General features: G+C 38.2%; 1 protein-coding gene across 5 annotated transcripts in view; it reads right to left on the bottom strand.

Moving 5' to 3' along the window:
- The window catches only part of SGCG (sarcoglycan gamma), a 137,393-nt gene that overhangs the window by 79,705 nt on the left and 40,431 nt on the right, over positions 1-17,257 (bottom strand). Inside the window, exon 1 of one of the 5 annotated variants that reach the window (XM_086739518.1) lies at positions 15,056-15,161. The exons of 3 other annotated variants lie outside the window; for them this stretch is intronic. The gene's annotated coding sequence lies outside the window, so the exon portion shown is untranslated. Of the gene's footprint in view, positions 1-15,055; positions 15,162-17,257 lie in introns of those variants that run through there. One more of the 5 variants, XM_086739519.1, reaches the window with a different exon arrangement.

The raw sequence follows: 17,257 nt of genomic DNA on the forward strand, positions 1-17,257 counted from the left end.
TACTTTTGTAGTTCCACAGTACTTGATAGTGAATTGTTTACTAAATGAGTGAATACAATTTCTTACAGGGGAGCTCTTCAAACGTGTAAGTGTAGAAGAAACTATTTCAGTATTTTTTTCTGTAACACAGCACACCAAACCTCAGAAAAACTAGCACTGCAGCAAAAGGGAATGTTGTAGTCTAACAGCTACCAGTTTCTGAACTGCACACAATGAGATATTCTATGCAAAGAACACAAATTAGCTCTCAAGTAAGTCCTCCTCTCTCCTAAGAAAACTGAAAATCAGAAATAGATTATGTAATTACAGATTTATGGGGAAAAGGAGACAGGAACAGTTCTTTTCTTTGCCAGTCTGCTGATCCCTGCTTGACGCCAACGAACAGGAAGTGCATGGGCTGGAAGGCTGGGTTTTTGTAAATATTCAAATCAGACATTTAACACTGCCATTGCTTTATTATAATTAATAAGTGATAGTACGGTTGTAGCTTCTCTGTTTTAGAGAATAAGGGAGTTTAATAGTATGGATGCCAGCCACTCTGTTCCTGTCGGACTCCTCCATAGGCATGTTTAAATTACTAGGACAGGTCAAGCTCTTTGGATTTTTTTAAGTACTTGACTTTGCTACCTTTAGAATGCTCTAAAGTCTTTCTGTTTTGTTTAACTTCCTAGATAAAAGAAAAAACAAACACACACACAAAAATATGTCATACTATTGACATTGAATTGATTCATCTGCAGAGTCCTCATCTTTAGGTCTAGCACACAGATCTTGGTAAAACTGGTTGCAGCAGTAGATGTTAGTCCTGTCTATGGACCAGCACTAGGAGAGAATGGGATACTGTGCCAGTGCATTTCCTACTTATTTTTTTTTTACAGCAGACAGCGATACCACCAAGGAACTACAGATTCTCTTCTAGAGCATTGGGTGGAAGAGTCTTATTTCTGTCCATCTGTCCCAGAAACTGGATGGGCTCTTCCCTTGTAAAACTATCCTTATCTCTGTTCTTTGTTTTCCCCTTTTCCATGCAGTAAAGACATTTTGTTAAATCTATTTCCTTCCCTACTTTCTTACAGTCTTAACATCTTTCTTTCACCCTTTGTACAGTCTCAGACTTCTCATCTCTTCTTTGCCACTTTCCCTGTGCTCAAATTGTCTGACTCCTCTCTACACAGCTATCCAGCTATTTCATGTTTTCACTTATATCTTAAAATGCCTCCTCTCCTTTAACCTTCACATTTATTGGTAGCTCCACTCTCGTTGTTACAACCATCCCTAGCATTTCTTCCAAATCCAATGCTCTTGGCTGACTAGGCTCAGTTATAGGTTCTCTGGAAGACCCACTCCTTGTATTTATCTTCTTCTTTCCTTTCTTTGTTTGGCTTTTGTTCCCTCTACTTTAAAATAAATCCTTTCTCCATCTTCCTTGCAGACACCAGCAGAGGTATAGGCAAACACCTCACAGAGAGTAGAGATTCTTATGGCAGACAAGATCTCAGCTGTCATTTCCCATTTCCAGACCCAAACCTATTGCAGGGAAAATTGTGCTTTATCTCTGTATTCCTGACAGAATAATAATAACTAATCATTCTGTGGTGATGGCACATTTATCTGGTCTGGAGAAAGGCTGCAAGAAACTAAAGTATAAGCAGAAACTTAAAAGACTAGCTGAAATATTTCTCTCAGGAATGCAAAACTAAATGATTTTTAGGGTTAAAAAATCAGTTTTGTTTGGAGAGATTTTTACAGGGTCATAAAATGCATAGTTTGTCCGGTACATACCATCCTTGATCTGCTGACCTAGGCCCTTCCTACTTTACATCCAGATTAGCAAACTAAGCAGGGTAAGGCGTGTGCTGTGAACATCCATGGTGTTTCACTGACACCATGGATCCTGGAATAGCTTGGCCTGTACCGCTTGGCACTCTGCCGGACACACCACGGCCACTTTACGGTCTCGGGATAGCATAGCGGAGGGCTCCCAAAAAGGCACTTGGTTTTGCTGGGGATAAGAACTAGTTATATAGATGCAAGCTGTGTCATGCCATTTGCTGAGGATTAGCCTTTGCTAGCACGTATGTGGCTTACTCAAAAAAAAAAAAAGAAAAAGATAAAAAAAGATTCAGATCTGTTCCAGTGAACATTATCCTTGTTTTCCACTTAAGCAAACTATTTCTCCTTCATTGCTTTGTATTAATAAGAGCTTGTGATACCATTTAAGTTGTCTTAATTAAAGAGTTTTAAAATAGTAAGCAACAATAATTTTCCTATATAGGTTAAATTTAATGTACATTTCACTACCTTTCTTTGGAGGAGATTACCAAGTTTATAAAATCCCTGTGTGGTGAACGAGAATGCCATCTGCTACACCGTTTCAAACCTAGTACACAGAAAAATGTTCTTGCCTTTATAAAAGGCAATAATTCCTCATTTGAAATAGAAAGTTTTACCAACTTGTGACAGTCCAGAAGAAGTCTTTTGCATCACGTGGTAGCTCTACTGGGCTATATAATGCAACTACAACTTATATTTTTACTTAAATTTGCATGTAGGCACAGAAGGTGCCATTCTAACTGGCAAAGATTCTGGAGTATGCTCTGATATTTATAGGTTCATTTTTTCTTTCTTCCATGCTACAGCCTTTTAAATAACTACTCTAAATTGTAAATTATTTCAGAATTCTACCAAAGGTAAAAGATATTTGTGCTCTTTAAAGATATATTTCTGTTTTGTATTAGAAATTAGAAGCCTGGCAAACAATTTGACACTTCAGACATTTCATGAAATTCAAATTCTTACTCTTGATACCGTATTTTTACACCACAAGCTGTTGTACCTGCAAAAGCAATATATTCAGACCTGGAAGAAAGTACCAGACAAAAAATAAGGACACCTGGGTCTGCCACTCATTTCCAGACTGCTCTACACAACTATTCCTGTTTTCTCAAGTATACATTAAATTCTCTACTGCCCTCCAGAGAAAATCTTTCACTTGGATTTACAGTATCATTGACAAGTCCAAGAAACTACAGCACCTGTAAGACAACACAGAAGATATGTATTTTTAAGATATTGCCTTTGTTCTTCAAGTGAAATTGTTTCATATTGCATTACGATGGACTAGAAAGGTGTCCACAACATCTATGTCTAAGCTTATGGGACACTATCATCCTATTCAAGGGTTGTAACTTAAAACATTCTTTCCCAATTGCTTGCAGACATCTGATGGTCTCCATTTTCCTACTTTACATTTTACTTATTCATTAGAGAGTCTTCCTTTAAAATCCCTTTATAACAATTTATAAACAGAATGAAGGTCACACTTTGGCTTAAACTGATAGTATTGCTCTTTTATTTGTTCAAAATATCAAGACAGGGATAATCTGCCTCAGGGTATTCTACACACTCTGACAATGCTGAAATTATCTCTGCATACAAAAATTAACAGGAATTGCATAATATTTGAACATTTTTTTTTGTATTTCTCATCACTATTATACTCCATACTCCAATTCTTGGAAGAACGGACAGTGGGAATATATTGTTGAAGCAAAGCTAGAATCATGCAGCTAATAACATCTAAATATATTGCAAGCTCTGAGGGAGAAAGATGAAACCACGTTTGATGCTATCCTGCTTCTTCTACCAGAAAGGTACACAAAGAACTTTTTTCCTTCTGAACACGAGTGAATACCATCTGGTCCTGGTGACAGAATAATTACTGATTTTATTAATTTGTCCCAAAATATATTCTACTGATACTTTCATTTGGGACATTTCTTCAGAGTCATCCTCCAGAAAGAAAGGGCACATACGGAAATTTCCCAGACCTCCTCAATGAGGAACATTGATGTTAACTCCTTTAGAATTTTCTTTTTGATATCTCTATTCAGGCACATACAATATAAATCTTCAGTGTATATCAAGTACCTAAATGTGTATTATTAATATACACAAATAAATCCAAGTCAATAGGAAAAAAAAAACACAAAGCAACTGAATGCATATGGTGGACTGCATGAGCGCACCTCAAAGTATCAGGTTAGCTATTTGCAGCATCAATCACTCCAATATTTGATAACTTTTAACATCAGTGATAACTGACTGTTGGAAGGTATCTAACCCTGCACATCTTCTGCTGAAGAAGCTCTTCAGGCCTATCTTCATTGGACATTTTGCTAAAATGTGTGGGGAAAGAAAAAAAAAAATCACTGTCAGGACAGTGATTCAGGTACAGATAAAGTAATTTATGAAGTATTGTTCTCCTGATCAACCAATACTGATTTAACACCTACCACAGCTGACTCACGATACCCCGAGTGATTCAACACAAGGATTCTTAGATGTTACAAACAGCCACAGGACATGAAGGACTGGCCTCTGATCTACTTCTGATTGTGAAGCAGTTCAGACATGGTATTTGAACAGACATGAGATCTTCTATGATTGCAGAAATAATATTCTGAAACAAATTCAGAATTTGTGTTGGCAGGTAAGGGTTTCATCTAGGAGGAGCGCTGGGAAACGGCAAACTAGGAAGGCCAGTTTATGTTTACTACTTATATCAGCAGCGAAGACAAAACTGAAATTAGTGACAGTGTACCAAGGGAACAAAAAGAGAATAGGGTAGAGGGCCTGGGTATGTTCACTTTGAAAATAAAAAGTAATGAGGCTTAGCTGTATACAGATTTGTACCTTTTCTTCTTCAAGTATCCATATCAATGCAGTAACCTTGTTACTTTTCTCTCTCCAAGTCCTTTATAAGAATTTCCTGAGCAAAAGACAATCTATCCCAGTACTAGCTAGCTTGAATTGTGTGTTCTGACCTAGTAGGTACTATTCAGATGCCAACACAGAATGTACCAGGACAGAGTTTTCCTTTAATGAGGGCATTACCTCACAAGAAACTTTCACTAAACTTGAAAAAACTTCATTTCCCTGAAAACCTCTATGTCTTCATTTTATCATTTTCAAATTCAGCTGCAAAGTCAAAAAAGGTGGGAGGGTAGCAACTTTGATGTGAACAAACAGTAATTAGAATTCCATCAGTTTAATTAAAAAAAAAAAAGGAAAATTAAACCAGAATGAAATACTGATAGAAACAATTAACAGGGTAGTATTTTACATAGCTTTTACAAACAGGTTTTACTGGAAAACATGTACTTTTCCTACAAGAACAGAAGATGTGATAAATAATAAATCAAAAATTAAAAAATATTAGTAAAACTAATGACTAATTTCATTAAAATAAATTTTTAGAAATATGTTTTCAATTTTGTTTCAGTTGCTTTGTGTTATATATCCTATTCAATCAGTAGATCCTATTTGATAACAACAAATTGACCTACACAAATAATCAAAGAACATTTTTATGTTTATTATCTTATATGTGAAGTTAAAACCATAAAAGTGACTATACTGGAGCAGACTAAAGTCCATTTAGCTCAATAGCCTCTCTCTGATGGTGGCTAAAAGATGATACTGATGAAAGAACGGAAGCCTTACAGATCACCATCTTATTGTTCTCTTTGACACCAGTAACTTCTTTTCTAGGTTGTCCTCCTTGTATGAAAGTAGCACTATTCCTTTGGCTGTACTTATTACCTTCCTCTTAACTTAGTTAGAGATGGAGGAGGAACAAAAACAGCAAACAGGATCCAAAAGGCAGGCAGATTATGGACTTGTACAACGTATTCTATTTTGATCTCTACTGCTTCCCCATAAATTCCAAATGTTTCATTTTCTGACAAGTGGGCACAGAACTGGTGTTTTCAATGAATCATCGTCAGAACCCCAGGATCTCACTATGAGGTTGTAATAGTTCAGATACCATCACTTTGCATTTGAAGGTCTTTTTTCTCCCCATGGGCAAAACTTAACATCTACCTAGCTGAACTTTATCTGTCATTTTAGTTTCTGGTCATTCAGTCTTGAAAAGTCCTTCAGCGAAGAAAAAAAGAGAGAGTGGCAATGTCCATAGGCAACTGGCAGGTGGCAGTCACTGGAGACTTTCTTTAGCGGGAGACAGAAGCACCCATCTGCTGACCTGACTTTGATGTTTTGGGAGTTCTGCTGCTTGCTGAGTGATCAGAGAGAGGATATTGCAGGGACTTCTGAGGTTTATCCAGCCCTTGCTGCTCATCACATGGGCAGCAATGATGCTCCTAAGGGTGGACACATGCAGAGTGACTATGGAGCTCTCGGGGAGGGGTAAAGGGTATAAAGGCCAGGTGGATTTCTCCTCAATCCTTCGAGTGAAAGAGAAAGGTTCGTATATGTAGGAGTGGATATATCCTGCATGTTAACATCTTACCGTGTAGCTGGTGTCAGAGGCAGATCTTCGGGTTCTATGACTACAGGAGCCTCTTTAAAGAGTGAGAACTATTGAGAAGAGATGGGATCCATCCAACTAGACTGGGTAAGAGCATCTTTTCTAACTTAGTGAGGAGGGCTTTAAACTAGGTACAGCAGGAGAGGATTGCTACAGCCTTTAGAGAAGTGAAGGCATGGAGGGCAGCAAAGAAGCATCTGGGGATAGCATCATGGAGAAGGTTCTTTCGCCTTTGTTATAAAAGCAGCATGACTGGAGCCCATCTCCAGTGTCGGTACAGGAATGAACACAGCATGGTAAACAAACAAGAGCAATTATAAGTTCCTGCACAGCTGCAGAGCAATGATCTCACTGGAATTACAGAAATACATTGGATAGCCCACATGACTGGAGAGCTGTGATGGATGGATACAAGCACTCAGGAAAGGAAGGCAAGGAGGGAGGAAGAGAGTTGCACTGTGTGCAAAGGGCTGAGTCAAATGCTCATAGTTTTGTTTTGAAACAGAAAAGGAGACACTCAGGAGGTTATGGGAAAGATGAAAGGACAGATCAAAGGACAATTGATGTTCTGCTAAGGGTCTGCTACTGACTCCCTGATCAAGTACAGTAGGAGGATGGATTAGATGATCTCCAGTGGCTTCTTTCAATCTAAATTCGTCTAGAATTCTGCAGTCCTCAGAGCTGGCCTTTTATCACCATTAGTAGTTAACTTATTTTATTCTTGAGTTCTTTCAGAAGTCTTTGGTGAATATCTTACGATTTTGAAATATTACTATTTATTTTATCTACATGTCCCCTATAGATATGCTTTTTCCACAGTCCTTTTAATCTGAAATAGATCCTTTGGTAAGTACCCCATAAAGTGGGGCTCTAGCACAGAAAGTGTTCCAGTTTCTTCCACAATTAACAGAAATACAAACAATTCATTTTGCATACTTCTTCTATCCTTTACTTCTCTGGCTACTTTTTTTTACAGTTTGATTAACCATTTACCATACAAACTACCTGGCAGGTTTTGTTAGTTCTCATGTTTGAAGGGGAAGTTCATTGTTCCAGAAATATTTTTGCCCAGTTGTATTGTTTTTATATTTAACCTGCCACAGTTCATGATCTTTTCTATTTTGTTAATTTTCACACAACTTCAGATTTGGGAAATATGCCTTCGTGCTTCTAATTATTTCCCTTAATCTACTGATTTGCCATAGAATCATCGAATCATTGAATAGTTTGGGTTGAAAGGGACCTTTAAAGGTCATCTAGTCCAACACCCCTGCAAGGAGTAGGGACATCTCCAACCAGAGCCCTTCCAACCCTAACAATTCTATAATTCTAAAGGAAAGCAATTCCTCTGATGGAGACAAATTAACGAAAGAATCTCTGCTGTCATCATCTTGTGTGGATGTCTACCAGACAAAAAATAATTGTAGGTACTTCAAAAAAATACTTTCAAAAAATGCAATTACATATTTTCCTATTTACAAATACTTTTCTTAAAAAAGACATCTCTTTATTTTCTGGGTATGTGATAGCTGATCCTTTCTATCATACAACAATGATTACCAGCAAGGCCAAAATGTACCTTGCAGAAACTCTGTTCCTAATGCAAGTCCTGCTTGGACAGAGCTTTTAGCAAAAGTCCTTTAACATCATCCTCAGTGCTGTTCTCAGGAAAAGTATTTCATGTCACCAGTGCTGGGAAGAGGTACTCTCTGTGAGAGCAAAAAGAAAAGACTCTGTTTAAGTATGTAATGATGCATGCATTGACATAACCTTTTCTTTTTTTCCTGTTCTTGCTGCTGCTTTTATGAAAGAGCAACTTCCAGGTAGCATGTTGTTGTCTCTTTAGAGGCACACTTCCAGTTCATAGAGTACACTTCAGCACAATTACAAAACAGATAACTTAGCTCCTTTCTGTGGTGCTTTCCCGTGTTGGTTGTGGACCTTGAAAAGCTGTTTATTTAGTCTTATGATTTCACATAGTAAATGGAGTTACCCTGCTATTCTGTGAAGGCCTTTTTGAATAGTAAAGTGAAAATACACCAAAGAAACAAGGAATGGCACTAGATACAGAAGCTAGAGATGAAAATTAACCCCCCTGTTTTCCTTCCCTAATTCAAGTGATTGATCACAGGTATGTTTTAAAAGATATGTAAGAAGAATTATTTGAACTTGCATCTAGAAAGTCACAATTGTACCTTTTTTGAAAAGTCACACGAAACTAAACAAAAAATTCAAAAGTCACATCCCTTTTCAGCAGCAAGGGGAGCAAAATGTTTTCCTATGTATACTGTCTCATATTATATACTTTAAATTTCTGCCCTTTTCTGATTAATTTTAAATGTCAGTGAACACCAACTGACGTGCTTCTGTTGCACTGCAGTCCTGGTCATAACAGCTTTGTTACTCACTTTTACCTACACGGGGGAAAACCAGATTAATTTAAAAGCGTACTAGACACATAAGGAAAACATCAGAAGACTTGTGCTGCAGAAGCCTTTTTTGGTGATGTTGACTTCAGCTGCTTAGGCAGCAATCCACTCTTAAGTTTCTTCAGCAACTGTGACAAAGCAATAATGCAATGCAAGTAACACAGAAGATGAAAAATACAGCAAAACATGTAAATACTGATTTGGATCAGTATGACGCTTTTTGGATTGCAACCAATAGGAACGACATAGCTGATCTTTCAATTAGCTGTAAAAACAAATGAAGCATAAACAAACCCCAGAAGTACACATTAAGCATATATGCATTCCAAAATAATCTAAAAGCAGCATCTTTAATGTAACATATACACTTCTTGTATCTCAAAGTAGAATTTTTCATAGAAAGTATTTCACCTGAAATGGAAATAAGCAGTTATTATTAAAATTCTTAACTTTCTACTAAAGTTGATTTACTGATGTAAATCAAGTCCTGTAATCTGAAAAGTAAGACTTATTTTTGGCATATTTCTTCATTTTAAAGATCCTAATTTGGGAAACTGGAAAATAATTCCTATTTGGATCAAATAACAAGCAGGAAGTATGGAAGTAAGGACTCCAGGAAGTATGTCTGGTGTTTCTAAAGTTATTCTTTGGGCATACACAGGAAAAGATATTCACAGAGCACAAGTATAACTTGTCTTTTAAAATTCAAATTAGACAGTTTGTTTGATTATCAAATACAGATAGCTTTCCTAAACTCAAATTCTAGAAAAGTCTATGAAAGTATCTAACGGAAATATAAAGATAAATTATGTTAGATCTTAGTTTCTGCAGGTTCACCTAGTCCAGGTTTGCAGGTGGATGGTAGAGACTATTCTCTACCATCTGAGCAACTAAACTCTGCCTAGGAGAGGTTTTTATTCCTAAACTGGCAATTAAAGAACAACCTTACACACATTTCTGGAACGTAATCATGCATCAGAAAGGTAGGACAGCTGAAAGATTTTTGTCAGCCTCTAGTACAAAGGTAAAGAGTCTCCTCACGGCTTTAAAATCTGTTACTCCAATCTAAAACAAAAAGCTGGACAAAAACCAGCTGAAATTTAAAATCATCTACGACAATGCTGAAATCCATTTCAGGATGGGAAAATTGTCTTGTTCTCATTTATTTTTAGCTGTGAATTAACAAAATATGAAATCAGACACACAAAAAAGAAAAAGTCTCCACAGCGTAATTTAAGTATAGTAATTAAATACTGTGAGTAGACTCTTAGGAGTAAGAGAAAAAGATTAAGTAGTGGGTACACTCAGGAAACGAACATGATGTTAAGTGGAGACTGTAAAATACGGGGAGAAAGTACCCAGGGGATGCTGAAGAAAGTCACAAAGAGAAGGTAAAGGTAGCAAAAGAAGGAATCGTCTGATAAAGCAAAAGAAGAGAGAATAATTTTGCTTTCTGTTGCCTTTGTTGTCATTATTTTACGTTCTAGACATTTATATGCTTCACTTACTAAACAACCCTAAATCAAAGCTTATAATTTTTTGAGTGCTAGTTTTGAATTTTCTCCTGAGTTAAAGTCATACATTACTACATACCTGAGAATTTCTGATACAGGCAGTTATTTAATTTAAATAGCAGTTATTAATTTAAATAGCATTTTAGATGTTTTCAATATGGCTTAGGGGATAGGGCTTTGTCTTCCATACACATGACTAAAATCACCAAGTGTGAATCACAACACTATCAGTTCAATAGATGTTTAAAAGCAAAATTAATAAAATGCATTAATCCAAACGTAAAAAAGTAAGTACTTTTCACAGATTTTGAAAGTTTTTACTAACAATTTCAATGAAACACTAGAATTCAAAAAAGAATGTGAGGTATATGGCTTATAAACAGTTTCTTCTCTGTTACGACAATACATTAATAGTCTTCTACAACTTCACAAATATAAGAACTGCATTTCTGTTTGAAAGCAGTATCTTCACATATTGTTCTGGTTTTATTTAGTGAGGGGGGGCTACGGGACTACTGTGCAGTGTGGTCCTGGTCGGGGCTAAACTATGACACACATGCATTGAACATAATGGTTAAATAACTCACGAAATCACACAGAGTGAAATATACTATTTCATAATGCAGTTCTGTGTTTAAGCATGATAACAGTTTTCAGAACCCTTCATTAAATGGAAAATACCTACCATAATACAATAAAACTAAAAGTAAGATGTTACAGAGAATAAAAGTTTGGTGGGTAAAAGACATTTTATTATACTAAACAGTAAGACTGAAAAATTACACAAGTTTTTTGTATATAGGCCCTTCATCAGGTCTATCTGAGTGTCTGAGACTAGAAAAATAGTCTGAAAAGTGGCATGGGCAGCAGAGGTCTACTATCTCCTATCCTAGTTTTGCTGCCCATCCTACAGAAAGTTTGGCTCCATCTACACAAAACTCTATACTACTTCCATCCATACTACCTAAAACTTGATTCTTGGTGCCCTCTGGGTGAACTGGACCCCTCTAGCCCTCAAACGTGAAAGTCTTTTTGTAGAATCAGAACACATGCTAGAAGCCCTAGGGCGTAACATGAAGGTACAAAGCTTATCAGGATACTATTACAGGAACGCGGAAGGAACAAAACCTGACACAGCCTCGTCTGCCTCCTCCATGTTGACTTTTGGGAGTATTCACCATGCTCTCTCTCTCTTGTTTGGCACTCAGGTCAAACCCCAATCAATCTCTTCCTTCTCCACATACTAAAATCCATCTTACCACTTTCTTATCCCTACTATGAAAAGTTTCACTTAGGCAAACAATAACTACAACATTTTCTGCCAGTTTCACAAGTATCCTGCTGTGACTTTTCAGCTCATAGGAAATGCTGATACTAAAATAATCCTCACTGTTACTTTTTTGGCTTTAAACTCTGAATCTGTCCATTTTATTCCTTGTATTTCCAAGTAAAATTCAAGTTCAATATTACAGCCAATTCTTACTGATTTATAGGAACTTTATGCAGGCCCAATGGGGACTTGAGAACCCTGCTAGCTACGTCTCCCTCTTGGGAGCTCTTGGTGAACTGTGATGCCCTCCTCATACTGAAAGTAGACATGAAATCTGAAACATTGCAGATTGGATCAGCTAGTAAGACAACCAGAGGAGGAATCAAGACCACAGGTAAATAACAGTAACAACAATAACAATAACAATAATAATAATAAAGGGAATATTCAGGAAAATCCTTCTGAACAAATTCTGAGAATCACAGAAAAAATTAGGTTGCAGTAGACCTCCCCAGATCATCTGTTTCTGTCCAAAGCTGGAATGGAAGAGACCTTTGGATGCATCTTGCCATCTACAGCCTCGCTAATGCAGCCCAGTCTGTGGTTAGGGTTCATTGCCATAGCTGTCCTCTGCTGACTCAGCTTCATTCCAGAACATTTATTTTTAAGAACCACATTCATTTTATTTTGCTTTCAGCAGTCCAGAGTCGCTATTACTTATCACTGCCTTAAAACTGAAGAAACTGGGTGCCGTGGAACTTTGCAGAGATGCCTGCTTCCATTAGCAGCCATCACTGACAGAGGCTGCATACTCTGAAATTCAAAGTAGGACCTCCGTGAAACTTTAACTTAAAAAAGAGGCTGATGTACACTACATCGCCAGCCTTTGCTGAAAGCCAATAGTATCCAGAGGTAATAAGCCAATGATACAAAAAGTCTGTATAAAATTTAGTATCTGCCACTCACATGACTGGAAAAAGCTACGGCAAAGAAAAAGTACTAAAACTTCTTTTGTTCCTCAGAGCACTGACCACACAGGAAATAAACAAGGAGGAACTGAAGAGTTTTAACAGGCATCATTACAATATGATTCCATCTCTACATTCCATTATTGAAAATACATATATACGTGATTCTTACAGACAACCTTCAGGATATACATATGTACACACACAAACACACAAGCAAGCATGATATGCTTCAGAGAAACACCTGTGTTTCACAGGTAATATCCAACCCTTACCATGCACCATACTCCATTTTTAAAAATACTGAAGTATTTCAGTTTATATTCCTCTTCTCATTCTTATACAGAAGCAGTACTTCATCCACCACTGAGACATAACCAGTCACAGCACGAAAAGCAGCAGCTGTTTAACAGCTTTACAGTTATACAGAAAGGTTTAAGGAGAAGACTGGCCCAGGTAGCCAACGTTACAGATGAATTAAATAGCGAGAATCTTGTTACCCAAGCTGAAAATTCAACTAGGATATTGAACTAACCTGTTATCCAAACTGCCGTGATGCTTTTAGCCTGCTTTAATAAACAAAAAAAGCAACCACACTCTATGTCACTGTCTAAATCGTCTGACTCCCATTAGCTTCCCTCCCCCTTACAACAGCTTCTCAGCTTCTTGGACAATTTCAACCAAACTCAATAAACAAGTAGAGGCCTCAGAAATACTGTATTCATACAACCTTTTGAAAATGAGACAGAAGAGAGAAGAAGAAATGCCATTTATGTCTCCACTGAGAGACTGCAATGGGCAAGAAGACCTTATTAAATATCAGAAATCCTCTATGAGAGAAAGACCTTGTAAATGTGTCTGTTATGGAAAATCTTCAGTCACTGCTCATTAAATATCTATGACAATCAACTTTGAGAAGTAAGTCCATGGGAAATCCAGCTTACTTAATTCCAAGTCATGAAAATAATTAAAAACTGTAAGAGGTCACGATTGGGATTTGTATCTCATGTAAAAGGTATTACTTTTCACAGGAAGGAATAAATCTCACAAGGCTATTCAAGCAACAGGATCTTGCCCAGACACCTTTTCTGCACATTACTAGCAAAAGTGTAAAGGTTTAAAAAATATTTTAAATGGCTCCCTTCCTAAATTAATGCTGGGCTTAATTTACATACTTTCATTTTTAATTTAAATCCATGCAGTAGTTCTCACCCTTTGGTGGTAATCTAGGACCATTTGTTCTTTATTAAGTAATGGAAAGGAGGCCTCTATCTAATATGTGAATATCACATTTGTTTGGAAGATAAACAGACATTCATATCAGCCAAAGTGGCATGGGTTGTGACTACGCATCACAACCAGAACTTCCGAAATCTTAACTGACTGCAAACTTGCGTAACTCTATGGCACAAAGTTACTATAGTTCACTCATGTGGATTACTCATTTGGGTGTGGCTATGCAGGCCAGAATTCATCTCACCAAATGCGGGTAACATCAGCCACGCTTACCTCCACAGACAATGGAGAGAGGCAGACACGTCTAGGGCACGTTTCACCTCCTCCTCAAGTAGGAGGAGATTTAAGATAGGTATGGTGAAACCACCCGAATCTCTATGAAAGGAGCCTAGCTGACTGGTGTTGGTGCAGTCAAATCACGTTCCTACACTTTGGCAATATCCTGTTTTAGTAAGTTATGTGCTCATTCTTATGCATGATTAAATATGCAGGGTGAGCACCTGTTGGTGGAGAGACACTAAGTATCACCCAATAAATCATTTGATAATGAGTCAGTAACCCACTGATACCTAGTTAGCCATTTTCTTTCAGTCAGTGAAATTATCTGAGAGAAAATGTATTTGAACTCAAGGCAACTACAAACTTGTAAGAGGAATTCTGCATACACATAATGCTCCATATTAATTCAAGTATGCTTCAAAGAAGCTAGAATTTATTTTGGTAACAGTTCCAGTTCCAGTTTTGGTAACAGATGGAAGGTTATTATCAAACTGTGAAGCCAAAAAGAAGTGTTCAGCAGAAGCATGGCTCCATTCTTGACTAAATTTAACTTTCAGTATGTGATATATAAACTGAGAAAAATTCAGAGCTACAAACATCAGAGGCTTACTACTGCAAATCAGATATTTATATAAACACAGTAATATCTCTGTATAGTCATATACATACTGTACAAGATTTAAAAAGTACTAAAAGTTAGCTTCTCACTATTACACAAGTGCAAGTTTAAACTTTGCAACTTAATACTACCTTTAATTGTAAAAAAAACCCATATCTATACTATCAGAATCTAAAATAATAATTGTATATAAAAATGAACACTTAAATTTAGGTCCTAACATAAATCACATAAGCAGCAACGTGATCCTTAAATGAGGACAGAATCAGCCTGAAATGCTGCACAGAAAATCAGGTGAGGGAGAAGCTCAATACATCCATCTAATAAGTAAAGAACAAATGAAAAACAATATTAACATGCTAATATTTTAACACACATATAAAAAGAATTTTTAAAAACTGTTACCTACCTTAGAGATCTGAAACAATGTAGACTTCTGAATAAACTACAATAACTTTCTTCCCAAGAGAGAACTGTCTAACTTTTCCACTACTTTCAAATCTGGAGTGGAAGATATTTCAGGCCTGGCCAAATATCACTGGAAGAAAACTCCTTCACATGTTTGGCTGTGTTTTGCATTCCAGCCTGTTGCTCTGGCATACAGACGCAGCTAATTATAATCTGTGACATAAGCGGCTAATTCTACTGCTAAAATGGTTGTGTACGGACTCCAGAAACCAGCTGCCCCACTGTCAGACACAACCAACCACAACGCACACTAAAATGGCCCGACCAGTCCAGTCACGTAACGCCACTGCTTTACTAAAATCCAAGAAAATGCAGCACCTCATAGAATCTGCCTGTAAAAACTGTTAACATAGTTCGCTACTAACAACACACAATGCAAAAATAGAAACAAAAATGACTTCTGCCTTCTTTTCTGAATCCATGTGTAACATCCAACTGAACTTTAATAGTAGGTTTTAAAAAAACTTTTAATTTTAATGCTAACATTATTTTAACTATATTCTATACTGGTATATAAAGTCTCTTTCAAAAAAGGAAATACATACATTATAATATATATATATACACACACACACATATATACACATTATATATATACACATTATATATATACATATATATACACATTATATATATATATACATTATATATATACACATTATAATATAATTATAATATATATTACACCCCCTGTGGTACAGGTGGAGACAGTTAGAGAGCTCCTTCTCCATCTGGACTGCCACAAGTCCATGGGACCGGACGGGCTCCATCCTAGGGTGCTAAGGGAGTTGGCGGGGGTGATTGCCGAGCCGCTCTCGGCCATCTACCAGCGGTCCTGGTTATCTGGGGAGGTCCTGGAGGACTGGAGGCTTGCCGATGTGACTCCCATCTACAAGAAGGGCCGTAAGGAGGATCCGGGGAACTACAGGCCTGTCAGCCTGACCTCAGTACCTGGGAAAGTTATGGAGCAAATCATCATGGGTGAGATCACTCGGCATGAGTGGCATCCAGGGGATCAGGCCCAGCCAGCACGGGTTCACGAAAGGCAGGTCGTGCTTGACCAACCTCATTTCCTTTTACGACTGGGTGACCAGACTGGTGGATGAAGGAAAGGCTGTTGATGTGGTCTACCTGGACTTCAGCAAGGCCTTTGACATGGTCTCTCACAGTATTCTCCTAGGGAAACTGGCTGCCTGTGGACTGGGTAGGTATACCCTTCTTTGGATAAAGAATTGGCTAGGGGGCCGTGCCCAGCAGGTGGTGGTTAATGGAGTCAAGTCCAGCTGGCAGCCTGTTACAAGTGGTGTCCCCCAGGGGTCGGTACTTGGGCCCATCTTGTTCAATATCTTTATTGATGACCTAGACGAGGGGATTGAGTGTACCCTCAGTAAGTTTGCAGATGACACCAAGTTGGGTGGCGGTGTTGATCTGCCTGAGGGTAGGGAGGCCCTTCAGAGGGATCTGGATAGGCTGGATCACTGGGCTGAGCTGAATGGCATGAGGTTCAACAAAGCCAAGTGTCGGGTCCTGCACTTTGGCCACAATAACCCCATGCAGCGCTATAGGCTCGGAGCTGAGTGGCTGGAGGACTGTGAAGAGGAAAGGGACCTGGGGGTGTTGGTTGATGCTCAGCTGAACATGAGCCGACAGTGTGCCCAGGTGGCCAAGAGGGCCAACGGCATCCTGGCCTGCATTAGAAATACTGTGGCCAGCAGGAGCAGGGAGGTAATCATCCCCCTGTATTCGGCACTGGTGAGGCCGCACCTTGAGTATTGTGTTCAGTTTTGGGCCCCTCACTACAAGAAAGACATTGAAGCCCTGGAACGTGTCCAGAGAAGGGCAACAAAGCTGGTGAGGGGTCTGGAGCACAAGTCTTATGAGGAGCAACAAGCAGGACCCGAGGAAATGGCCACAAGTTGTACCAGAGGAGGTTTAGATTGGACTTGAGGAAAAACTTTTTCTCTCAAAGAGTGGTAAGGCACTGGAACGGCCTGCCCAGGGAGGTGGTGGAGTCTCCGTCCCTGGCAGTGTTCAAGAGGCGGCTTGATGAGAAGCTACAGGATATGGTTTAGTAGCTGTGGCAGCAATGGTAGTGGGAAGACGGTTGGACTAGATGATCTTATAGGTCCCATCCGACCATGTG

This window comes from Chlamydotis macqueenii, chromosome 1 (genome assembly GCF_036417535.1).
Source record: "Chlamydotis macqueenii isolate bChlMac1 chromosome 1, bChlMac1.mat, whole genome shotgun sequence".
In the NCBI taxonomy this organism is placed as follows: domain Eukaryota; kingdom Metazoa; phylum Chordata; class Aves; order Otidiformes; family Otididae; genus Chlamydotis; species Chlamydotis macqueenii.